We start from the raw sequence: 27175 nt of genomic DNA, 5'->3' as shown, positions 1-27175 counted from the left end.
CAACAAATAGCTGCGTGATAGAAAAGTGAACGATTTAGAGTGGTAGAAGGAAAGGAAATAAACCTTTGGCGGTTTAGGGAGTGTGTGATGTTATTTCAGTGAATATAACACCGAGTCAGGGTTACTAAGAGATTGGTAGTGTGAGCATGCTTGCCGGTAGGATGCTGCACTCGTTCTGGCGTGGATGTATACAGTTATTCGGTTGAGGAGACTGTTATAAATTTTTATCCTCTCCTGAGGCGAGCCGACTCACAAATGTTGTGACTTGTCCTTGATGTCCTGGATACTGCCGCTGGGACGGTGTTTACGTCCGTGCTGGTTCCACACATGTTCTCTCGGAGACAGACGTGGAGCTCGTGCGGTGTTTGTGAATGAACATCGTGCTGTTGACCAGTGGTACCACTATATTGTCGCCTGACTGTAACATACGAGCGTTGTCTCTTGGGTGGCACAACAGTAATCTTAAACTAGGGAGCAGGAGACGGCTGTGTGGTCAGGAATACTAGAGAATATCGATAGACAGTGCTGTAATTGAATAATGGAACACATTTACTTATCTTTTGACAAGAAGTCATGTAGAACAAATATTTTCCATCTCTGAAATACTCAAGACAATAATAAACTATCTGTCTAGCTGCGCTGGTTCTGTTAGACCTAAGCAACCATGACGTTGGTAGCTGCTGTCCCGTGACACTGAGGGGACGATCTGTGCTGACGACTGGCCCCCGAACGCTGTTGTCGGCGTCCTTTATGCCAGCGAGGGTGCTGGTGTCGTGTAGTCTTCCCGGAGACGGGCAGGGCAGCCCCCAGTTTGCGCATACTGCCAGGCTGGCACCATCCCTCAGGGTACGCAGGTATTGAGGTTCATGGTGGCGGGCTGGTACTGTTGTGCCGTCAGAGTTCTTCTACCACTACCAGCCGTTACTTGAAGTCATACACGATGTGTGCCCACACCATGATGCACCTAGTAACACTGCTGTGCCTCCCCAAAACACTGGAAGAATAGGATCTCTTCCCAATCTAGCCGCCTAAGCCACCGACAATGGCCGTCCGAAATATTGCATGCCTGTGATTCAGCGCTGAACATAGCACACACAAACCGTGCTTCTTAGTCATGAAGCCTCTCCAAGTGCCGCTGTTTGTGCGTGCGTGTGTGTGTGTGTGTGTGTGTGTGTGTGTGTGTGTGTGTTTATGTGTGTGTGAGTGTTTTAACGTGTTAACAATAGCGCATGCATGGAGCGGGAATTCCTGTCTGGCTCCTAATACTCTCTGGTGAATGGTACGGGGTAACAAATAATATTGCAGGGGCAGATGTGAAGAGATGGCGCTGTACTTGGTGCACAATTCGACGATACTCTGTCGTGACGGTTGTGGTGAGTTTACACCTGTGTGCCTAGCGGTTAGTCGCCGTGTGGCTGTAGTTTGCCCCTCACATAAACGGAAGAGCCCAGTGTGATCACAGCTGTGACGTCATTTACTGACATGTACATGTTAAGGAAGAGGTATGCCCCTACACGCGAGTGTCTATTTGTGTGTGCAGCAAGCTACATCCGCACGGCAACTAGCCTCAAAGCTCACAGGTGTTAACGGCAACCTTTAGACGTCGTGGTCCGAAAGCGTGACGAAGAGTATGCGTGTCCCGGCGTTCCCAGCTGTTCAATATTGGGCCATGAAAGTGGCCAGAAAGAAGAAATTCCTATCTCTGCCGGATTTCCGCAATGAAATAACTCATTGTCGACAAAAAAAAGTTTTGTTAAGGCTGGAATTAGGACCTGTGTCTCCTGCTTACTATGCAGCTGCCTTAGCCATCTACGCTTTCTTGGAATTACGTTTAGAAACAACTGGGAGGACTATCCAAGTATGTCTCCCTCCTCAATCCAAAATTCATTTACCGCACACTGCCAACGTAGCGTTCCTTAGCCCATATACCTCTCTTTGCTCGTCCCATCACGATAAGTCATGCACGAGGACGGCGAAGAGTGCTCTGCACTAAATGAACATATTAGTCTCGACGGAAGATATTTTTCCACACAACTGATGTCTGTTCTTTCGGTCATGTGTCATCCTCGGCCAGACACAGAATATATACAGAGAGGAAATTGCGATCTCTATCGCAAAATGAAAATTTGTACCGAGGTTGAAATTCGAACACTTGTCTTCTGCTCACTAGGCAGATTCGCTACTATCTACGATCCATTGTACAGTGTATATAACAACTGGACCGACTACACAAGGATGCCTCCTTCCTCGACCCAAATTCCCATTTGCCACGCCGGCCGCGGTGGTCTCGCGGTTCTAGGCGCTCAGTCCGGAGCCGCGCGACTGCTACGGTCGCAGGTTCGAATCAGTCCCCTTCAACTTAGAACTACTTAAACCTAACTAACCTAAGGACATCACACACATCCATGCCCGAGGCAGGATTCGATCCTGTGACCGTAGCGGTCACGCGGTTCCAGACTGTAGCGCCTAGAACCGCATTGCCACTTCGGCCGGCTCTATCAGTCACAGAGATGATTGGATGGTTGGTTGATTTGGGGGAGAGCACCAAACAGCGAGGTCATCGGTCGCAACGGATTAGGGAAGGACGGGGAAGGAAATAGGCCGTGTCCTTTCAAAGGAACCATCCTCGCATTTGCCTGAAGCGAGTTAGTGAAATCACTGGAAACCTAAATCAGGATGGCCGAACTCGGATTTGAACCTTCGTCCTCCCGAATGCAGTTCCAGTGTGCTAACCACATCGCCACCTCTCTTGGATGTCACAGAGAAGTACCCCTTTTGTATACACATGCGCATATTGAGTAAGTGTACGAAGTTACATACACTGACGTTTGACCATATCTTTTGGGTTCTCCACTTATTTTGTCAACCAGTCTAGAGTAGAACTGACATTTTCAGGTGGAATCCAATCACTTGCTCTACTGACCTGCGGCTTTGTGCGTCTATTGACGCAGCCCACACATAATACTTCAGTGGAGCCTCTCGCCGGATGTGATGAGCCAACACGAAGAAAGGGCGTCGGAGGTTCGGTCACTTGCCAGTTGTCAAGGACGGATACAGTTGTTTGCGTCTCTTCTGTCGAACGTTATACTGCAGATACATTTCAAAAATAAAACGATTTCTTAGCTTTATTTTCCAGTGTAGCGATAGCTGCCGAGCCGAGAAGACACGTAGCGCCGCCAGCAGCACTTCTCTGATAAACAGTAAATTAATTTAGTCTTTATTATTTTTTTCACGTGCTTCTGAAAATAAGTGAACTGACGTGTGCATTTTACTGTGTAGACTAGTGGTAAAAAAATTTATCGCAGTTTTTGTTTTTGCGTAAGCCTTGTGAATATGCTTCTGTAGGGCAGCTTTCTACTGTAAATTTTGTCGTCGTCAAAAACTCCGTCACGCCACAATTTTGTGCTACTAGGCACCATACGTTTTAGATCAGGGCAGTCTAGTTCGAATTTTTATCTCGTGCAGTAACTTTTGGGTAAAGAGGGTTTCTAATAACAGGTATCTGTAAATACATCAACTTCAGCAAAGAAATTTATTTCTGTTTAGTAGCTAGTTTTCGGCCTCTGAGTACAGTGAGAAATCTGCACAGCAACTTCTATTCTCCTTTTGTATATTTTGTATTCGTTTCATCCTCGGTAGCGCCATATCTATTTTACACACAGTGTGAAGAGGGGCAGCAGCCTTCTCAGTAGTTGCAGGGGCAACAGTCTGGATGGTTGACTGATCTGACCTTGTAACACAAGCCAAAACGGCCTTGCTGTGCTGGTACTGCGAACGGCTGAAAGCAAGGGGATACTACAACCATAATGTTTTCTGTGGGCATGCAGATTTATGGCAAGGAAAGAGTTTCTGAGGAAGAGAAATTTGTTAACATAGAGTATAGATTTAGGTGTCAGGAAGTCGTTTCTGAAAGTATTTCTATGGAGTGTACGTATAACGGCTGCACGTAAGTCAAACGTGGACGGTAAATAGTTTAGACAAGAAGAGAATAGAAGCTTTCGAAATGTGGTGCTACACAAGAATGCTGAAGATTAGATGGGTAGATCACATAACTAAATAGGAGGTATTGAATAGAATTAGAGAGAATAGAAATTTGTGGCACAACTTGACTAGAAGAAGGGATAGTTTGGTGGGGCATAGTCTGAGGCATCAAGGGACCACCAATTTAGTATTGGAGGGCAGCTTGGAGGGTAAAAACCGTAGAGGGAGGCCAACAGATGGATACACTAAACAGATGCAGAAGGATGTTGGTTGCTGTAGGTACTGGGAGATGAAGAAGCTTCCACAGGATAGAGTAGCATGGAGAGCTGCATCAAACCAGTCTCTGGACTGAAGACCACAACAACAACAACAACAACGATATGGCTAGGGACTGTGCTTTCTGTGAGTGGATACAAGGAGAGTTGGCGGCTGTCCATAAACAGCTGGAAGCTGTTGGCTAATGCTCAAAGTTGCGGTGACGTTGGGGCTCCAGTGACGTGACGTGCTTCACTTTTGGTGCCACTGGAATCCCCTGGTGACCCGGATGCCGCTGCGGCTTCTGATACGCAGCAACGGACCGGTCCGTCCTCATTCCAGAGTGGGTGACAGACAGTGCTGGTTTCGAGTGTCACTGGCCGGAAGGCGAAAGAGGGAATAAACCATGGGACTGGGTCCCTACGTCTTAGCAACAAGTAAGAGGTGCTGCCCAGTGTTGATGATAACTCTGAGCCAGCACAGGATGCCTCTCTTGTCAGGCTAGGGGTCGATTTTCCTGCCCAGTCGTGACAAGTGCAGAGAGATCCAAGTTAGGCGGGTGATGGAACCCCTCCGGGAGATAGCAGGCAGGGCGGGAAAGAATTCCACTGTTCATTCGGTATGTATGCCAGGAGGTCTCATCCGTGCTGTGGAGGAGGCCCTGCCGGTGGCTATCGAGCGCACTGGGTGCAACAGGCTGCGTGTGGTGGCACATGTCGGTACGAATGATGCCTGCCGCTCGGGTTCTGAGGCTCCTTTCGGTAGCTGGCTGATTTGGTGAAGACAACTAGCAATTCTCGCGGGGTACAGGCTAAGCTATCTATTTCTAGAATCGTACCCGGGGTTGATGACGGTCCTCTGGTTTGGAGCGGAGTCGAAGGTCTAAACCAGATGCTCAGACGACTCTGGGACGGTATCGGATACGAATTTCTAGACCTCCGGTATCGGGTGCGGAATTATATGGTTCTCCTTAATATGCCAGGCGTGCACTACACGCAGGAAGCTGCTACTAGGGTAGCGGAATACGCGTGGCGTGCACACGGGACTTTTTTAGGATTGAAAACCCCTCTCTTGGGATCGAACGACGATTTGCCTGTTAAACCAGCCACAGTGACCTCAGAGAATCTTGGTTCTCGCAGATCATTGATAGAAAACTTTAATATGATTTTAGCAATCTGCAGGGGCACCCAAGGAAAGATCCCAAAACTAGTATCGCTCACTGAAGGTTATAAACCACAGAAAATATTGGAACAGAAAGCTGGCCGTATCCAGACGTCAATGACAACGAAATCCTAAGTTCAGACTGCAGTATTTATCTAAAGGGTAGGTTAGTCGCCAATAGTGGCTGTGGCTTTATTGCAGTAAAAATTTCGATAAAATCTATCGAGGATATCACGGATTCTGAATGTGTGTTAATCTGGGTGAAATCCAGTATCAAATAACGGTCACAAACGGTGATCGTATGCTTTTGTAGAGCGCTTCAAATAGAACTTGCAGAACATCATTAGCAATTTTCCTGATCATGTCGTTGTAGGGGGTGACTTCAGCTCGCCAGGTATAGACTGGGAGTGTTATGCTATCGAAACTGGTGCAGAAGACAAGAATTCGTGTGGCATTGTTGTGGATGTCTTGTCCGAAAATTACCTTAAGCAGAACCAACTCGTGAGGGTAGCGTCTTAGACCTCCTGCCAACAAACAGACCTGCTTTTATCGAATCAGTTAATGTAGAGGAAGGTAACAGTGATCCTAAGGCTGTGACAGCATCAATGACGACGGGTCCTATAACGAGTGTTAAGAAAGGTAGAATGATATGTTTGGTCAGCAAGGGTGAAAGGATACAAATTTCCGAATATCTCAGAAGTTAGAATCAAGCATTCGGTGATGAGGACGAAGATATGGAGAACAATGGAAAAAATTCAAAGGCATCATTCAACATGTCCTAGACAACTATGTTCCGAGTAAAGTTTTAATGGACGGGAAAGACCAACCGTGTTTTAATAGACGTGTTAGAAAACCGCTACGTAAACAAACAACACTTCGTCAGAGATTCATGAGAAGTAAAAACCTAGCTGACAAACAAAAGCTGAACCATGTAAAAATGAGCGTAATAAAGGAGAGCAATGAGAGAAGCGTTTAATGAATCTCCCAGCGACCACACCAGCACCGAAATGGAAGATAACAGATAAACGGCCGAAATACTGAATCCGATCTTCCGAAGTTGTTTCACCTCGGAAGATCGTAACACTGACCCTCTATTCAATCGTCGCTCGAACGTCGAAATGGCAGATAGTGAGACAACCGATCGCGGAAGTGAAAAGTACCTACAATCTTTCAATAGTGGAAAGGCGTCAGGATCAGAAGATATAGCTACACTATGTGATCAAAAGCTTCCGGACAGTCCCAAAAACTTACGTTTTTCATATTAGGTGCATTCTGCTGCCATCTACTACCAAATACTCCATATCAGCGACCTCAGCAGTCATTAGACCCAGTGAGAGAGCAGAATGGGATGCTCCGAGAAAGTGATAGGCTTTGACCGTGGTCAGGGGATTGGGTGTCTCTTCTGTCATACGTCTGTATGCGAGATTTCCACACTCCTAAACATCACTAGGTCCATTGTTTCCGATGAGATAATAAAGTGTAAACGTGAAGAGACTCGTACAACACAAAAGCGCACAGGCTGACCTGTTGTGTGTTGTGTGACAGACATCGCTGACAGATGAAGAGGATCGCAATGTGTAATAGACAGACATCTATCCAGACCATTAGAAAGGAATTCCAAAGTGCATCAGGGTCCACTGCAAGTACTATGACAGTTAGGCGGGAGGTGAGAGAACTTGGATTTCCTGGTCGACGGCTGCTCATAAGCTACACATCACGCCGCTAAATGCCAAACGACACCTCTCTTGGTGTACGGAGGGTAAAAATGGACGACTGAACAGCGAAACAACGTTGCAGGGAGTGACGAATCACGGTACACAAAGTGGCGATCCGATGGCAGGATGTGGGTATGGCGAATGGAAGGTGAACGTCATCTGCCAGCGTGTGTAGTGCCGACTGTAAAATTCGGAGACGGTTGTTTAATGGTGTGGTCGTGTTTTACATGAAGGGGGCTTACACCCCTTGTTGTTTTGCGTGGCACTATCACAGCACAGGCCTGCACTGATGTTTTGAGCACCTTCTTGGTTCCCGCTGTTGAAGAGCAATTCGGGGACAGCCATTGCATCTTTTAACAGGATCGAACACCTGTTCATAAAGCATGCCCTGTGGCGGAGTGGTTACACGACAATAACATCCCTGTAATGGACTGGCCTGCACATGATCCTGTCCTGATTCCTACATAACACCTTTGAGATGTTTTGGCACGCCGACTTCGTGCCAGGCCTCATCGACAGATATCGATACCTCTCCTCAGTGAAGCACTCCATGAAGAATGGGCTGCCATTCCCCAACAAACCTTCTAGGACCACAGAACGGATGCCTGCGAGAGTGGAAGCTGTCATCAAGACTAAGGGTGAGCCAACACCGTATTGAATCCCAGCATTACGAATGGAGTATGCCACGAACTTGTAAGTCATTTTCAGCTAGGTGTACGGATTCTTTTGATCACATAGTGTATAAGATTCTATAGACATTATTCGAAAGAACTTGCTCCCCTTTTACCATTTCTTTATCGTAGATCGGTTGAGCAACGAAAGGTACATAACGACTAGTAAAAAGCGCATGTCACAGCCCTTTTTAAGAAAGGACGTAAGACAGATCCACACAATTAGGTGTATAGACCTATATCTTTCACATCAGTCTGTTGTAGAATTATGGAACACATTTTATGCTCAAGAATTACGACGTTTTTGGAGAATGAACATCTCTATAGAAACCAACATGGATTTCGCAAACAGAGATCCTGCGAAACTCAGCTCACTCTGTTCCTCCATGACATACACAGCGCGGTGGACAACGGCGCTCAGGTTGGCGCCGTGTTCCTTGATTTCAGTACGCTATTTGACACCGTGTCGCATTGCCGTTTAACGAAAAAATCAGAGCAGATTTGAGATCGGATTCAAGATTTTCTTGCACTTAGAACTCAACACGTCGCTCTTAACGGAACAAAATCGAGCGATGTAATATACAGAGTACCGCAGGGAAGAGTGATGGGAACGTTGCGGTTTACAATATACATAAACGATCTATTTGAAAGCGTCGGTTACTCTTTAACGCTATTCTCAGATGATGGAGCTGCCTAAACCAAAGCAGCAACGCCAGAAGACAAGTAAAAATTTGCAGAACCACCTGCACAGAACTGACGAATGGTACAGGCTCTCGCAGTTGACTCTGAACGTAAATAAATGAATCCGAGGCGTAACTATCTAGAGAGACCTTAATTGGAATAGCGGGAAAAACAGGTACCAGACTAAGATTCATCGGAAGAATCTTGAGGAAATGTAACTCATCGACGAAAGAAGTTGCTTACAAGGTGCTTGTTCGCCAGTTCTTGAGTATTGTTCATCTATCTGGGATCCCTATGAGTTAGGACTTATATAGGAGATAGAAATGAACCAACGAAGAGCGCCACGTTTCGTCAAGTGATTGTGTAGCTGGCGAGAGAATGTTACGGATATGCTAAATAAACTCTACTGGCAGACGTTACAAGAGAGGAAATGTTCATCACGGTGAGATTTACTATTGAAATTTCGGGACAGCACTTTTCAGGAGGAGTCGGACAACATGCTAATCCCCCCCAATATAAATCTCGCACATTGACCACGAGGAGAACATTCGAGAAATAAGAGCCTATACAGATGCTTAAAATCATTCTTCCCACGCACTATTCGCGAATGGAACAGGGTTAGATTGATCAGATAGTGGTACCGAAAGTACCCTCCGCCATACACTATTAAGTGGCTTGTGGAATGTGACCTAGATGTAGATTTAACTTTAGACCTGTTATTTAAAACATTTTGAGCAGTTGTGGAGGTGCCTAGATGTCTCCCAGTCTGTCGGATTAAAGTGTTAGACGACGTTTATTTATTGGACCAGTGACTAAACATTTCTTAAAGTCAATTGTTCTGAGCGATATGGGAGCCTCATATGTCACCTATTCTTCTTCTTCTTCTTCTAAAATCAGATGTATTTCTGATTATTAAAGCCCAGTATAGAAGAAATCTGCGTGTCAGTCATCTTTACAGCTTGTCTCCAAGAGTGATATCGTTTCCACCAGAACTATAGTTTGTTATTATGTTTACGGATGCAGTTGACAATGAGTCAAATTAGAAACTGTCTAATGGCGCGACATAAAGTACTGTTTTATAAGAAAGTCTAGGTGCAAACAAAGTCATTCTTCAAATTTAATAATGCTGCAACGTTGACCTAGCCATCATGTTTCCCTATAATACGATAAACCGTCGCAAAAAAAATAACATTAGGGAAAATAACATGTAACGAAAACATATCGCAAAACTTCTTGGGGCTGAAAAGAGAGCTTTGAGGAATGGACTAACAAGGGAAAGCCACAACGTTTGTGTCACGGACTTACTTCATATTTCGTAAGCTTTTAATAGTCGATTAGGATAACATAAGGTGCTAGTAGTAGGTGTGGTACTGACACAATTTCAAGAAAATCACAAGAGAGACCTTATCAGGCGGATATGGACCGGAGCGTTACGACTTTCAGCCCGACATGGTGGCAGTCAGGTGATTTGGACAGAGGCCCTACTCTCTCCATCTCTTCTTTTTTTCTAATTACTTCATGTACATGACATCTGAGTGGTAATATAATGAAAAAAACACTCTTACTTGCTGGAACGTTTTTGAACTTCTGATGTATCTGGTTGTTTACTAGTATTTACAATAACAACTAACATAATATTTATAGTTATCGAAAGTAAGCCAACCAAACACAAAGATTTTCTGATAATATGTGCTCATTGTACCTGTAATCTGGTAAGTGATTGGCATCTGGACGCTGCGATCTACAGACACATAGAAGGCCTCATTCGGCTTTTAGCTGTGTAGCAGTGAGAGCTTGCTACTGTAGCAAGGAGGAAAAATTTAATTGCTAATTTCTTGAAAATCACAAAATGTATATATTTTCCGCAAAATTAGAAGTGAACTTCGATTCATCATCTAATGCTTGTGACTAATGTCATAAAGATTAAGTCCATTATGCAGCTGCAAAACGTCAGTTCAAAGATGCTTTCGTGTGCTGCGATAGTCTTGCCTTATTGAAACATAATGATCGGCAACGACTTCTGTAGACGCCATGGCATTCGGAGAAGAAATGTATCAGGGATCCGTTAAAATGTTTGAGAGTTAAAGACGAATATTACTCACAAGCGTCACTCTGTAGTATCGCTTATCCCGTGGAAGATAGCGAAAGAAACGATCGGTTTAACACTCTTTCAATAGTTATCGGTTTAATATGAAAATATATCACTAGATGGCACGTTTCGCCTGCGCGAGCGAAATGTTTATTCCTTTTCTCCGCGTTACTCCATGGCGAGCGAAGAAAAGTAAGAACATCGTAATGTGACAGGACTTCGTTACGAGACAGAATAACGAGAGGACGTGTAGGAAATGTGTCGTTCTTAACTGTCATATAGGATAATTTGTGTTTTTAGAGATTCACAAGCGATATGTAATGTTAATGTAGAGTTTAGTAACGTTTATAAAAAAGTCTGTTGAATTTATAAGGAAAATGCGTACATTTAATTTTGATCAAGGCGTTCTGTGATGGACTATTATATATTATAAGACTTCGAAGATTTAGTGGTCGATATCTGCTGTAGCACCTGCTTCAATAACACGGTCAAAAGAATAGCGAAAGTTTTCTCTGTGAAAAAGAACTCATTTCACTCGCACACAATCATCGAACGACCAACTGCGAATGGCAGTGTTAGAATTGAGAAGATACTATACAGGATTTCTTTCTCTTATATTTCAAGAATTTTACAGGGAACCGTCGGAGTCGGCAGCTGTTTCTCCAGAACGAGATTAACTTGTCTACATGTACGAAACAACGTACGCTGTGGAGGTAGTCGACGCCGATCAAGATAGTTTCCTTCACAGTCACACAAAGAGACACTACACACACCAGCTCAGTAACAAAAAGTTTAATATTATCAGCTATAAAATATTAATTTCTTCTTTTGAGCAATGTTGTTTTTGTTGTTGTTGTTGTTGTTGTGTTGTTGTTGTTGTTGTTGTCTTCAGTCCTGAGACTGGTTTGATGCAGCTCTCCATGTTGAGCAGAAGAAAAATAATATTAAAACATATGGGGTGCCAATTATCGAACTACATGAAATAAAATGGCCATAACTTCTGAGCGGTTTTCGTTAGGACGTTAAATCTGCACGATTGGTCGCGGGGCATGATGGAAATTATCATGTGCATGTATGGCCTGATGCGACGAAGCCCACTTACATTTGGATGGGTACTTCACTAAGCATAATTGGAGAGTTTGGGGGGACTGAGAACCCACATATCTTGGTCGAGAAGTCTCTTCACCCCCAACTCCTGTGTGGTGTACAGTGCCCAGTCACGAATAATCGGTGTAATATTAGTTGAAAGCACTGTGACTATCACGGTGACTAACGAACGGTACGTTCCAAAGTGGCCCTGATTTCCTGAATATGTGATTCATCCAATACGTAGCTCGACCCCATCGAAGCAGGAGAGTGTTTTGTGTCCAGGAGTAGCACTTTTGGGACCGCATTATGGCCACTGGTATGGGCCTCCATTGGTCGTCATATTCTCCGGATATGAACATATGCGAATCCATTTTGTGGAGCTATATTAAAGACATAGTGTACAGCAATAACCTCAAAACAATTGCTGATCTGAAAACAGCCGTTCAGAATGTCACTGACAGCATCGAAGTTCCGAAACTTCATCAGGTCTTGCAAAATTTCGCTATTCGCCTGCACCACATCATCACCAATAATGGTAGGAATATCGAACAAGTCATAACATAAATCCGAATATCTGAAGTGAATGGAGTGTGTGCACGCAGTGGTTTGTAACCAGTTTAGGTTTTTTTCATATGGTTCAATAACTGTATCCTCTACATTCCAACGAAGTAGATGTAGAACATATATATATTCAGTGAAGTTATCCAAATAAAAGGATCTAGAAACTTTAAAAGAAAGGACGATTTGGAGAAGGGAAGACAACATAGAAACTGAAGCAACAGCGATCGATAAATATCCCGTAATTGATTCGTGAACCGAAGATCGTGAAGTTCGCTTAACTCACCAGCACGTAAGCTCATATGTTTATCAACTTAATAACTATTCTTTGTAGTCTTCAGTTCTCTCAAGTGAAGAACAGATTATGGGAACGGAATGAAACTTTTACTTCACTTTCCATTTTGCATGGTGCAGCGCGCCGCCCCCCCCCCCCCCCCTCCCCCATGCATATACCGGCATGTTGGCCAAGATTAAAGGTCTACTGCCATCTCTGCATATTGGTTAGTTTTCACTAAGTGAGGTCTCGCCGGATGTGGGTACTGCGATGTTTGCGTACGTCTGGTCATAACCATTAGTACGCGCTCATCTGGAGATAGGTTGGGTCGAAAGCTGAACACAGGGTAGCGGTTTGAGGGGCAGAGCAAAAAAAAACTGCCAAGGCAAGAGCCAAGAGGAAACTTCTGCGATAATTGAGTCGGGTTCTGAGAGCATTAGAGAATTTATTGCTGCCTACCAGAGGTCACGCAAAGGTAGACTTCGTTAGTTGATTCTCTCATGCAGGCGGATACCTTTGACGTTGCGGAGAGGTGTTACTCAGCGGCTGCAGCAGGGTACAGGTGTTGGCTACTAGGTCAGCATCAGCACGCCTGCTGGGTTCATCATCGTTTAGTGTCTGACAGGTCACATATTCGTTTCGCAGTGTGGGGTAGTGTGGGAGGTTTGTTTGTGCTCTGGCGTGCGAGCTTGTCGGTTTCCCTGCTGTAGCCTGTTGGTCGGCTTTAATACCAGACCGCTTATCCAGTCAGTGTCGCTGATTTGCTGGGTCTTTCCGATGTTGTTGCTTGTCAGTGTATGTTAGCTCGCCATAGTTGGTTATGCCCTAGCTAGTAGTGTCTTTAGCCACTTGTGCTTCCACTTATGGTTGTGACCATAGTTTCCCAGTGTAGGGATCAAAGATTTGTTCGAGTGTCTCGGCCGCGCTGCAGTCATGGACTGTGCGGCTGGTCCCGACGGAGGTTCGAGTCCCTCCTCCGGCATGGGTGTGTGTGTTTGTACACAGGATAATTTAGGTTAAGTAATGTGTAAGCTTAGGGACAGGTGACCTTCGCAGTTATGTCGCATAAGATTTCACACATATTTGAACATTTTTTCGAATGTCTCGGCTTCCTGTATAGCCGTGTGGCGAGCTTTCTAAATATTTTCTTGAGGGTTTCAAGGCGGTATTCATTGTGAAAATCCACGGTTCGGGTATATCGTGGTGCGTTGCTATTAATGCATAGCACCTTGTTCTGTATGATCCGCAGGCGGCGCGGGCGTGTAGGAACTACGTATCCCCAGGCGGGAGTTGTGTACGTCATCAGAGGTCTAATCAGTATCATAAATATGGAGCTCGACATCCTGCAGTGTACTTTCCATGTTGGGCAGAGGATAGAGTTGTTCGAGCCTGATGTACCTATGTCGGGAACGTATCCTATGTGGTCCCCCCATGACATTTTCGGTCCAGCCAGACACCAAGGTTTCTGACTTTCCCTCGGAAACCTTTTCGTTTTGCGTGTAGTGTCACCTGTCTACAGTGTTGATGTTTGTGCCGTAGCTTCGGTCTGGATTTGAAAAGAACTGGTTAGTAATTGTCGATGTTTACTTTGGTACGCCATTTTTCCAACCACGGCTGGGCAGATCTCAGTGCCGTCTGTATTCGTGAATTTGTGTTCGATGGTTTCCATTCTTGCGCAAGAAGAACTGTGTCATCCACGTACGTGGCTAATATCGTGTTTTGTGTTGCTGGAAAATCGTTATTGTAGAGGCTGATTAAGATGAGCCCTAGAATGCTTCCCAGAGATACTACAGCATGGATACCGTGTTATGTCCATTGTTTGCCCTGCACGTCTGTGTTGAAACATCTGTTCGTGAGATATGAGTGTATGAGACTTACGAGTCCGTTGGGAGAACCACCATCTATTCGTTTGCGTTTAAGACCGTTGTGCCAGAGATGGTCGATAGCTTTTTAGACCTTCAGGAACACGGCCCCTATGGCTTTGTTCGCCTTGTAACCGTGTGCAGTATGTTCGACTACGCGGAGCAGTTGTTGGGTTGTTGAGTGGTGATGTCTAAAGCCGAATTGCTCCGGGTATCACTGGTGATGCTGTGCTTAGTGATCTGTTTTAGTGTTACCTTCTCAAGAGTGTTGCTGAGTGAGCAAACACACTGTTGGGTCGGCAATTTTGTAAGAGGGAGTGGTCCTTCCCTGGCTCCATGAACATCAGAATCTTGGCCGCCTTCCATAAGTCAGGGAAGTGTTGGTGTTTTAAGATGGCACTCTTTATGTGTGCAAAGTATTCTGGGGCTCTATCCGTGAACTCCTGGAGGAGTCTGTTTTGAATGCCATCGGACCCAGGGACTTTCCTAGCACTGGTATGCTTGGTAGCACAAGTAATTTCGTTTGTACTACCACGTCTGATTCCTTTGTTAGCAAAAAAAGGTAGTTAAAGCAGTGGGTCTTGGCTGCTGTTGACCAGTTTCAATCGGAGGACTTTATTTTCAAAACATCATTTTCTTTTGTTAACAAAATTCAAGAAAAGGCACAGAATTCAGCAGAGGAAACTGACGACTTCTGTGACCAACAGACCACTTGTGGCTTGGAAAATAACAGTAGAAACCGGAAAAAAGTTACTATTCATACGAAAGCAGTTATCGAAATTTTTGATAACAATTTAAAAATTATTTGATTAATACAGACCATGCAGGATGTCAGTACTAGCCGCTTTATAAAACAAACCTCGCTGGAAAAAATTCATATGCTATGGCTTTTTTTTATATACAGACTCGATATAAACTGGGTAGCATATTCATACATGACACAGTACTAGATGACGATGTCTGGCGAATTATTACCACAAGTATTTCTGTGTTTCGAGGAAGCTACGGGGGTAATGTGGTCCACTGGATACAAAAAACTGCAGAAAATTTAACGAATAACTCCAAAATGTCTTCATAACGTGTACCGAACAAGAAATACCTTCTCGCGAAGTTGCATTTAAAATACATTCTCTTTGTCTGCAGGACAACTGGATTCATTCGATGAACATTTTGGGTATAACTGAACTTACGCTACTTGAGCCTGCGCAGACGGAAAACTATTTAGCGTGTGGGTATTCAACTTGATATGAATGATATTCAGACTCTGCGCTGCAGGTTTTATGTTGTTAGTGGTTTTAGTGTTACGACTGGCTGTTTAGCGCCTGAGATGGTACGGCGAAGTGCGTTTGAAACATAAGTATCAGTGCAGACAGCCAAAATGGGCCTGGACAATGTAAGGAAGGCTTTACTCGTAAAGATGTTTCATCAAAGTAACAGCAGTAGTGCTGCTGCTATTCGCGTCTCGATGCATTAAAAGGGACTCGGAGATGCCCTCTTGCCAGAACGAGGTCGAAAACATCTTTTGGAACTTTGAACTGACTGGAAATTTGGGAATTACTCCTGGTGGAGATCGTCGGTCAATTGCGCCACCAATTGGCGAAGATGATTATGTTGCCATGGCTAACAATACTGGATGCAGTGTGCGATCTTCAAGCAGTGCAGGAGCTGTGCCACGAGAGGCGAACACTCCGTGGCCCACCGCTCGAGAAGCAAGGTGAACCGTTGTTAAATGGTATCTGTTGTGCGGTAGCATGCTGTCGTGGATGCAGTGGATCAACAGGCTGAGAAACGTATGTAAACTGGAACGTAAACATGGTACGCCGTTAACAAATATCACCCTCTTATGTGGTAGTTAAAATGTGTTTGTTTCAATAGTGTACTCAATATCCTTGTTCTACATGATCTTACAAATGTTTCCATAAAGTTTAATTCTTCTACGAACACCTGACTTTTATGGGGGCCCTCTAAAGCAGCGCAAGTTTAATCATAAACAAGCTGATAGCAGATAAGTGGCAACGCCCTTGCCACAGTGGATACACCAGTTCCCATGAGTTCACCGAAGTTAAGCGCTGTCGGGCGTGGTCGGCATTTGGATGAGTCACCATCCAGGCCGCCATGCGCTGTTGTCTTTTTTTCGGGGTGTACTCAGCCTCGTGATGCCAATTGAGGAGCTACTCGAGTGAATAGTAGCGGCTTCGGACAAGCATACAATCATAACGACCGGGAGAGCGGTGTCCTGACCCCACGCCTCTCCTATCCGCATCCTCCACTGAGGATGACACGGCGGTCGGATGGTTCCGGTAAGCCACTCGTGGCCTGAAGACGGAGTGTGTAGCAGATACCGTTTTGTTTCCGTGTCTGTGTGAAAAATGTAGTCCTGCTACTTGTAATGTCGAAGGAACATTTCGGGATATATAGCACCCCATACTCTGGCATATTTTAAGTCATTGTATCATTGAAAAAGTTGTTTACATCTTTATTCATCAAAGTTTGAATTGAACTTTCCAAACCTGCCCCTTGGTTTTGAAACCTTTGTCTGCAGACCGAATCATCGAGGTCCAAAGCAGCTCCAGGTACCTTACCCGATTGCAGGTATACAGGATTTCACAAATCATGACAGCTACATATTTTCAAAAGAACTTTAGCGTTTGCTCGTTTACTTGCCTGTAATTATAAATACAATAATTATTATAGAATTTAAGTTAGTAAACAGCGAAATACCATTGTAAATTCAAATGGCTCTCAGCACTATGGGACTTAACATCTGTGGTCATCAGTCCTCTAGAACTTAGAACTGCTTAAACCTAACTAACCTAAGGACATCACACACATCCATGCCCGAGGCCAGATTCGAACCTGCGACCGTAGCGGTCACGCGGTTTCAGACTGAAGCGCCTACAACCGCACGGCCACACCGACCGGCTGCAAATTCAAGAAAATTTCATGCAGATACAGCTTCTTCCTCATTATATACCTTTCAAATATCACATATAGGAAATATTATGACCAGCGTCGAAAAAAATACATATTAAAAAAGAATGGAAGATAGACAGGACTCCAACCAGCGATCCACCGATTACTGAGCGAAGCAATATCCTACTTGAACTAGCAACGCACCAGTACGTATTCGATGCGTAAAGCTTCTGTTGAGAATTTATCGAAATTGCCTTACTACTTGCACATTATGTTGTCCTAATGGACTACAAATGTCGTAAAGTTTTAAACATGGCTGCTCGGTTCAGTGACCGTTTATAAATTAAAGTTAAAACATATGAGCCTTCGGCCACAATTTTTAGTCTTATTAACCAGGTTTCAACACTTCTACGAGTTTCTTCGTCAGTATTTAAATGTTTAAAGTGGCCTATAACATCATTACAAATTTATGGGAAAAGAAAAATATTATACAAAAATATAAGTCCTGACTAACAAGGTTTCTTTTACCATAAATTTGTGATTATGTAATAGGCCACATCAAACATTTAAATTCTGATGAAGGCACTCTCAGAAGTGTTGAAACTTGGTTAACAAGACTAAAATTGTGACTGAGGGCTCACTTGTTTCAACTTTTGGCTACCAATGTGTTCAAAATCCGAAGCAAATCCTTGCTCTGAACGTCGTTTTTTCCCTTTCTAAGCACAGATAAACGCTCCCACTAGGCCTCACCCTTGATGGCAGAGGTGAGTTTGTACACTGACAGAGATTTAGCATCGTCCTTGGTTATGGGATAGGCGGCAATCAATACGTATAAGGCTTTCAACGCATATACTTTCGCCCCAATAACAACGTCCAGGGTACTGACACACAGTTTATCAGTTATAGTAGTGTCAACATTTTTCAGTGTCAGTGTACTGCAAATTTCATTCAGATATGCATGTATATTCGAAGGAACAGGGGCTTGTAATTTCTGCCTGAAAGCTCGTTGAATTTGTCTCTCGTCATATCCTCCACAGCGTGAAGGTGTGCAACGTACAGTGGTATAGAGGTACCGACCCGGACCGAAGAAGAGGTGCTACCAGGGGAGGATAACCAGCATAAGGAAGCTTTTGTTTAAGAAGAATCGGTATGACGAAGAGGAGAAGACAATAGCGATACGCTATACCCCGACAACGTATCGAACAGAATCAAAAGAATCCTGACTCGACGTAACAGTAAATGCGTTTTCCGTCCAACCGAAAACGTGTATCCTATTAGGTACGGTGAAAGATGACTTGGAGCTTCGTAAGTCAGGTGTTTATCATGTTCCATGAGAATGATGTAAGGCGTATATCGAGGAGACCGTACGGATAATCAAATGAAGATGCAAGAAACACAGGAGACAGACCGAACTTTTGCTGCCAACAAAATTTGTGGTTGCGCAGAACACTGCATGTCAACTGGGTCCTCGATGAAGTACGAAGAAACGGAACTGCTAAGATAGAGCTCCTCGTTTTGGGACTGTGCTCTGAACGACGCGATTGAGATACTAGTGGCCGACGGTTTCATCAATAGAGAAACTGGGTTCACGGTCAAAAAAGCCTGGGAGCCTCACTCAGCCAACTGAAATCACGGCGTATTCCGAGAGCGAACTCTATCCCCGAAACAGGCAACAGGACTGTAATCCCCACCACCACCCTTCACAACCATCTGCCCATTGTGGTGAAGGGTTGGGCGCGAAAATAGTATGAAGGAGGCGGGATGTAGCAAAGACGCTCATTCTACAGGTATCACCTGAAGATCATTGCAAGCTGAGCTGTCGAAATATCGTTTTACGAAAACGACAGGACCTGACTGGATACCCGGAAACAGTACAAACACGTGTGAAAGACATGAATACGACGATCTGACCTTAAGTACCACACTTAAAACTAGATTATTGTCTGGTACAGAACGCTAATGCTGCGTAATGAAGATGCTATCGGAGTTACAATAGCAGGACTACTTAACTAGTTCATTCCATGATCACTATTTCGAAACATCATTCATTTGCGGTTTTATTGACCGATTTAAGGTTCCTTTGTGTAAGTTCAGTGTCAATATAAGGTATATGAAATGAACAACTTCAGCCTTTCGTTGGGTTCACCAAATAAACAGAGGGAAGAATGTGTACTGTAAGACATTTCCAAGTGATACTACCGACATATATTTCCGTGAAGGAATTCTTATTCCTTCCCAAGCTTTAGTTTCATTTTGAATTTATCGCTTTATTTCATAATTTAACATTTACCTAATTCCACCCCCTTGGAGTACTGTTAAGATATAGCTTAGTATAATGTGTCAATGTACTCTCCGCCATGCACCTCATGGTGAGTGCAATTTACGTGTGTAGATTCAGAAATTTTCTACACGTACATCTAATTCTGCCCCTAGTACTAATTTCGCGCCGGTGTATTAGGTACGGGCACTACTATGACAGAAGTCCATAGCAAATAGTTGAAAAATCGAAATATACTGTGGGCCCACGTAGAAAGTAAAACAGCCACAATCCTTCGTGAAGTGAGATTTCTCGTCTTTCTTCTTTCTTTCTTTTTTGTATTTTGGTATGTGGTTATCACTAAAGGTATGATAAATTTTAGTGTCATTCCTCCGTGTTCGCCACATACACTGAGGTGACAAAAGTCGTCCGATTGATCCTAATGTTGTGACAGACTTCGTTTTGCGACACAGTAGGGCTGTAACTCGACATGGCATGCACTCAATAAGTTGTTGGAAGTCCCCTGCAGAAATAATGAGCTACGCTGCCTCTTTACCGAAAGTGTTGCACGTGCACGAGATGACCTCTCGATTTATTTCCCATAAATGTTCGATAGGATTCATGTTGGGAGGTATGGTGTCCTGAATGTTCTTCAACAAACCAACCGCCAAAAATTGTGACCCAGTGACATGACATAGTTGTTTTTGAACATAAGGTCAATAATAGGGGTCAATTGGTCTCCAAGTAGCCGACCATAACCATTTCCAGTCAATGATACTTCAATTGGATTCGAGAAGTCACTTCATTCCATGTAAACACAGTCCACACCATTACGGAGCTACCACCAGCTTTCACAGTAGCTTGCTGACAAAGAGACCATGGCTTCATGGGGTCTGCGCCACACTCGAATCCACCATCAGCTCTTACTTCCTGAAATCGGAACTCATTTGACGGGGCCACGGTTTTCCAGTCGTCTAGGATCCAACAGGTATGGTCCCGTCCCAGGAAGAGGTGCTGCATCTGATGTCGTGCTGTTAGCAAAATGGTTCAAATGGCTCTGAGCACTATGTGACTTAACTTCTGAGGTCATCAGTCCCCTAGAACTTAGAACTACTTGAACCTAACTAAGGACATCACACACATCCATGACCGAGGCAGGATTCGAACCTGCGACCGTAGCGGTCACGCGGTTCCAGACTGTAGCGCCTAGAACCGCTCGGCCAGCCCGGCCGGCTGCTGTTGGCAAAGGCACTCGCATCGATCGTCTTGTGCCATAGTGCATTAACGCCAAATTTCGCCGCACGGTCCTACCGGTGCGTACCTCCCACACTGATTTCTGCGGTTATTTCACGAAATGTTGCCTGTATGCTAGCACTGACAACCGTACTCAATCTCCGCTGCTCTATATCGTTAAGTGAAGGCCGTCGGCCACTGCGTCATCCATGTTGAAAGGTAATTGCCGAAATCGGGTATTCGCGGAACACACTTGACACTGTGGATCTCGAAATGTTGAATTCCCTAACGATTACCAAAATGGAATGTCCCAAGCGTCTCGTTTGTACTAATAGTCCGCGTTCAAAGTACTTTCGTTCCTGTCGTGCGGCTTAAATCTCGTCGGAAACCTTTCCATATCAATCACCTGAGTAGAAATGACAGCTCAGAAAATATACTTCCCTTTTCTAGATTGTGCACGTGCTACTACAGCTATCTGTTTACGTTCATATCGCTGTTCCCTGACCTCTGTCATCGCAATATAGTTTTGCTGATGCGCCAGCTGCTCTCTTGTGATTCAAATGGTTCAAAGGGCTCTGAGCACTATGGGACTTAAGATCTGTGGTCATGAGTCCCGTAGTAATTAGAACTACTCAAACATAAGTAACCTAAGGACATCACACACATACATGACCGAGGCAGGATTCGAACCTGCGACCTTAATCTCTCGTGATTATCACACATTTTATACGAAATCGGGATTACGTTTCCCTACACATACAAGGTACAGAGTGATAAATGGGTCATTGTAAATATGTCCAGTATAGATGTTATAACCTAAATTCCCTAACAATTAGTACAAGATGGAATTCAACAGTATACAGGAGGGAATATTTACTTCTCGACGTTTCTAGTGTATAAATTACTAGAACCAATGAAATATCTATTATTCTTTAGAAGTGTTACATATTTGCACAACGAATATTTTTAGTTATTCTGTAATATACTAGAAGCAACATAATAAAAGATTCGTGAACAGTGAAGGAGATACTAAACTACAAACTATCATTAGTTACAACTAATATTGTTCTCCACTTCGATAAGGTCCAATTACATACAGAGATTCTGTTAGATACACAAAGTTTGTGTTTATTTTTTTACCCATATATATTATCCTTGCGTTTCTGTGAACCTACTTCTACATCTACATTTATACTCCGCAAGCCACCCAACGGTGTGTGGCGGAGGGCATTTTACGTGCCACTGTCATTACCTCCCTTTTCTGTTCCTGTCGCGTATGGTTCGCGGGAAATACGACTGTCGGAAAGCGTCCATGCGCGCTGGAATCTCTCTAATTTTACATTCGTCATCTCCTCGGGAGGTATAAGTAGGAGGAAGCAATATATTCGATACCTCATCCAGAAACGCACCCTCACGAAACCTGGCGAGCAAGCTACACCGCGATGCAGAGCGCCTCTCTTGCAGAGTCTGCCACTTGAGTTTGCTAAACATCTCCGTAACGCTGTCACGGTTACCAAATAATCCTGTGACAAAACGCGCCACTCTTCTTTGGATTTTCTCTATCTCCTCCGTCAACCCGATCTGGTACGGATGCCACACTGATGAGCCATACTCAAGTATAGGTCGAACGAGTGTTTTGTAAGCCACCTCCTTTTTTGATGGACTACATTTTCTAAGGACTCTCCCAATGAATCTCAACCTGATACCCGCCTTACCAACAATTAATTTTATATGATCATTCCATTTCAAATCGTTCCGCACGCATACTCCAAGATATTTTACAGAAGTAAGTGCTACGAGTGTTTGTTCCGCTATCATATAATCATACAATAAAGGATCTTTCTTTCTATGTATTCGCAATACATTACATTTATCTATGTTAAGGGTCAGTTGCCACTCCCTGCACCAAGTGCCTATTCGCTGCAGATCTTCCTGCATTTCGCTCCAATTTTCCAATGCTGCAACTTCTCTGTATACTACAGCATCATCCGCGAAAAGCTGCATGGAACTTCCGACACTATCTACTAGGTCATTCATATATATTGTGAAAATCAATGGTCCCATAACACTCCCCTGTGACACGCCAGCGGTTACTTTAACGTCTGTAGACGCCACTCCATTGATAACAACATGCTGTGTTCTGTTTGCTAAAAACTCTTCAATCCAGCCACACAGCTGGTCTGATATTCCGTAGGCCCTTACTTTGTCTATCAGGCGACAGTGCGGAACTGTATCGAACGCCTCCCGGAAGTCAAGGAAAATAGCATCTATCTGGGAGCCTGTATGTAATATTTTCTGGGTCTCATGAACAAATAAGGCGAGTTGGGTCCCACACGATCGCTGTTTCCGGAATCCATGTCGATCCCTACAGAGTAGATTCTGAGATTCCCAAAACGACATTATACTCGAGCAAAAAACATGATCTAAAATTCTACAACAGATCGACGTCAGAGATGTAGGTCTATAGTTTTGCGCATCTGCTGGACGACCCTTCTTGAAGACTGGGACTACCTGTGCTCTTTTCCAATCATTTGGAACCTTCCGTTCCTCTAGACACTTGCGGTACACGGCTATTAGAAAGGGGGCAATTTCTTTGGCGTACTCTGTGTGGAATCGAATTGGTATCCCGTCATGTTCAGTGGACTCTCCTCTGTAGAGTGATTCCAGTTGCTTTTCTATTCCTTGGACACTTATTTCGATGTCACCCATTTATTCGTTTGTGCGAGGATTTAGAGAAGGAACTGTTGTCCGGTCTTCCTCTGTGAAACAGCTTTGGAAAAAGGTGTTTAGTATTTAAGCTTTACGCGTGTCATCCTCTGTTTCAAAGCCATCATCATCCCGGAGTGTCTGGATATGCTGTTTCGAGCCACTTACTGATTTAACGTAAGACCAGAACTTCCTAGGATATTCTGTCAGGTCGGTACACAGAATTTTACTTTCGAATTCACTGAACGCTTCACGCATAACCCTCCTTTCGCTAACTTTGACATCGTTTAGCTTCTGTTTGTCTGAGAGGTTTTGGCTGAGTTCAAACTTGGAATGAAACTCTCTTTGCTTTCACAGTTGTTTCCTAACTTTGTTGTTGAACCACGGTGGGTTTTTCCCCTCCCTCACAGTTTTACTCGCCACGTACCTGTCTAAAATGCGTTTTATAATTGCCTTAAACTTTTTCCATAAACACTCAACATTGTCAGTGTCGGAAAAGAAATTTTCATTTTGATCTGTTAGGTAGTCTGAAATCTGCCTTCTATTACTCTTGCTAAACAGATACACCTTCCTCCTTTTTTTATATTCCTATTAACTTCCATATTCAGGGATGTTGCAACGGCCTTGTGATCACTGATTCTCTGTTCTGCACTTACAGGGTCGAAAAGTTCGGCTCTTTTTGTTATCAGTAGGTCCAAGATGTTATCTCCACGAGTCGGTTCTCTGTTTAATTGCTCGAGGTAATTTTCTTATAGTGCACTCAGTATAACGTCACTCGACGCTCTGTCCCTACCACGCGTCCTAAACATCTGAGTGTCCCAATCTATATCTGGTAAATTGAAATCTCCACCTAAGACTATAATATGCTGAGAAGATTTATGTGAAATGTATTCCAAATTTTCTCTCAGTTGTTCTGCCACTAATGCTGCTGAGTCGGGAGGTCGGTAAAAGGAGCCAATTATTAACCTCGCTCGGTTGTTGAGTGTAACCTCCACCCATAATATTTCACAGGAGCTATCCACTTCTAGTTCACTACAGGATAAACTACTACTAACAGCGACAAACACGCCACCACCAGTTGCATGCAATCTATCCTTTCTAAACACCGTCTGTGCCTTTGTAAAAATTTCGGCTGAATTTATCTCTGGCTTCAGCCAGCTTTAGGTACCTGCATGTTTGTCTATATTTAATTGCTGATGTTTACGTTTCACTGCCGACGTCATAGGTCGAAGCAGACCATACACTAAACAATGGCAACGTTCTATTATATAAATCATTTGTCTGAATTTATTTGCGCCAGTAATACTTTCTTAATCCCCCATAATTTGTACATATGTTTTTTTGTAATTTTATTTATGTGTCTTCCAGAAGACGTTCCAGTAATTCTTTACACTGTTCTATAGACTGCAATGCTATTTCTGTAGACAGAAACATATAGCAAGTTCCTCCCTTCTCTTCCGGCACAACATTTTAAAAATAATTTTCACATTGCTAATTTCTCATTGATAAATGTGCTTGTAACAAAGTGTATTGTTATCAGGTGTACATGACTGTTATAAGGGTTTGAAATAAATGTCTCATGAAAGCTACAGATTCACTGTATAAAGAAACTACCTTTTACACTTTTTCATTATAAATTTCGTTCCATCCGCAAAGAAGATTGCAAAATAATGATTCGTCGATTCTCATTTCTAAGTGTGATCTCTGTGCTGATGTATAAGGACCTTCTTTTTAACTTTCACTTATTTGCTGCTGCTTGTTATTCTTTTTGTTAGCTTGATGAGTGCTAAAATGCAACTGCGACAACTTGGCGCTGGAAACAGAGTACTTCGTTAAGCAATATTATCTGACTCCTATGACAAGCGCGTTCTCATTACGAAAGTAAATTTAAGGGAACTGACTAGTGAGATCTACTGTGTAGTTGAAATGACATCTTCTTTGGAGGATGTTAATTGCGAAATATAAGTGAGATAATAGTTTTCCTGCTACAAAATTTCTCTAACAAAAATGGTTCGCATTTCATCAAGCGTTATGCTTCATTTACAACTGAAAGGTGTAAGTGTCATGTGCTTTATGTGTAATAGCTACTTAACATGGGGAGATACCTCGAACGGTGTGGTGCAACTGTTAAGCCATTGGACTCTACTTTTCCTTTGAATCTCTGTGCAGTCAGCCGGATTTATTACGAGTCTTCTCTAAATACAGGTAGTTCGCCCTTGTCTTAACTGCTGCTTCTCGTCGACGTTTACTCTTCGAGAAAAGGTTACGTTCCCACTGCCTTCCCATAAGGCTTCCTAAGACTTAGATTTGTATTAAAAATTATTAAATTTCCTTTCTTCAAAATCGCTTTTCTCCCCAGCATCAGTCGAGTTTTCATATCCTCTCTTCTTCATTGCATCTACATTTACATACATACTCCGCAAGTCACAGTACAGTGCGTGTTGGATGGTACCCTGTACCACTACTTCTCACTTCCTTTCCTGTTCTAATCGCAAACAGAGCGAGGGAAAAACGATTGCTTATACGCCACTAATTTTGTGTCTTATCTTCGCGGACCTTACGTTCAATCAACATTGGCGACAGTAGAATCGTGGGGCAGTCAGCTTCAGGTGCCGGCTCTCATAATTTTCATAATAGTGTTCCGCGACAAGAATGTCACGTACTCTCCTCGAATTCCTATTTGAGATCCGGAAGCATCTCCGTACCAGCGTGTTGCTCGAATCTACAAATAACAAATCTTGCTTCGATGTCTTCCTTGAGTCAGACTTGGTACGGATCCCAAACACTCAAGCAGTACTCAAGAATAGGTCGCGCCATTGTTCTATATGCGGTCTCCCTTACAGAAGAACCACTCTTTCTTTCTCACGTGATCGTTCCATTCCACATCGCTCAGCAACAATATGCCCAGATATTTAAGCGACTTGACTGTGTCAAGCAGGACACTAGCAATACCTTAACAGAATATTACAGTTTTTTCTTCCATCTCTGTTAACTTACAATTTGCCACATTTTGAGCCAGCTGTCATTCATCACACTAAATGGAAATTTTGTCTAAGTCGTCTTGTATTTTCCTACAGTCATGGAACTTCGATATCGTACCGTACACCACAGCATCATCAGCAGACGGCTGCCCACACTGTCGGCCAAGTCATTTATATATGCAGAGAACACCAACGGTCCTATCATACTTCCTTGAGGCATTCCTAACGACAGCCTTGTCTCTGATGAACACTAGCCGTCGATAACAACATTATGGGTTTTGTTACGTAAGAAGTCTCCGAGCAACTCACATATCTGTGAACTTATTCCATTTGCTCGTGTCCTCGTTAACAGCCTGCAATGGGGCACCGCGTCAAAAGCTTGGCCGAAATCTAGAAATATAGAACCTGCCTGTTGTCCTTCATCCATGTGAGAAAAGGGATAGCTGAGTTGCCGGCCGCGGTGGTCATGCGGTTCTAGGCGCTGCAGTCCGGAACCGCGTGACTGCTACGGTCGCAGGTTCGAATCCTGCCTCGGGCATGGATGTGTGTGACGTCCTTAGGTTTGTTAGGTTTAAGTAGTTCTAAGTTCTAGGGGACTGATGACCTAAGATGTTAAGTCCTATAGTGCTCAGAGCCAATTTTTTATTTGATAGCTGAGTTTCGCACGAGCGGTGTTTTGTGAAACCATGCTGATTCATGGACGTAGGATTCTCAAACTCAAAGAACTTGAATATGTTCGAACTGTGAAG

This window comes from Schistocerca gregaria, chromosome 4, assembly GCF_023897955.1.
Source record: "Schistocerca gregaria isolate iqSchGreg1 chromosome 4, iqSchGreg1.2, whole genome shotgun sequence".
Classification (NCBI taxonomy): domain Eukaryota; kingdom Metazoa; phylum Arthropoda; class Insecta; order Orthoptera; family Acrididae; genus Schistocerca; species Schistocerca gregaria.
This window is presented reverse-complemented; position numbering follows the sequence as displayed.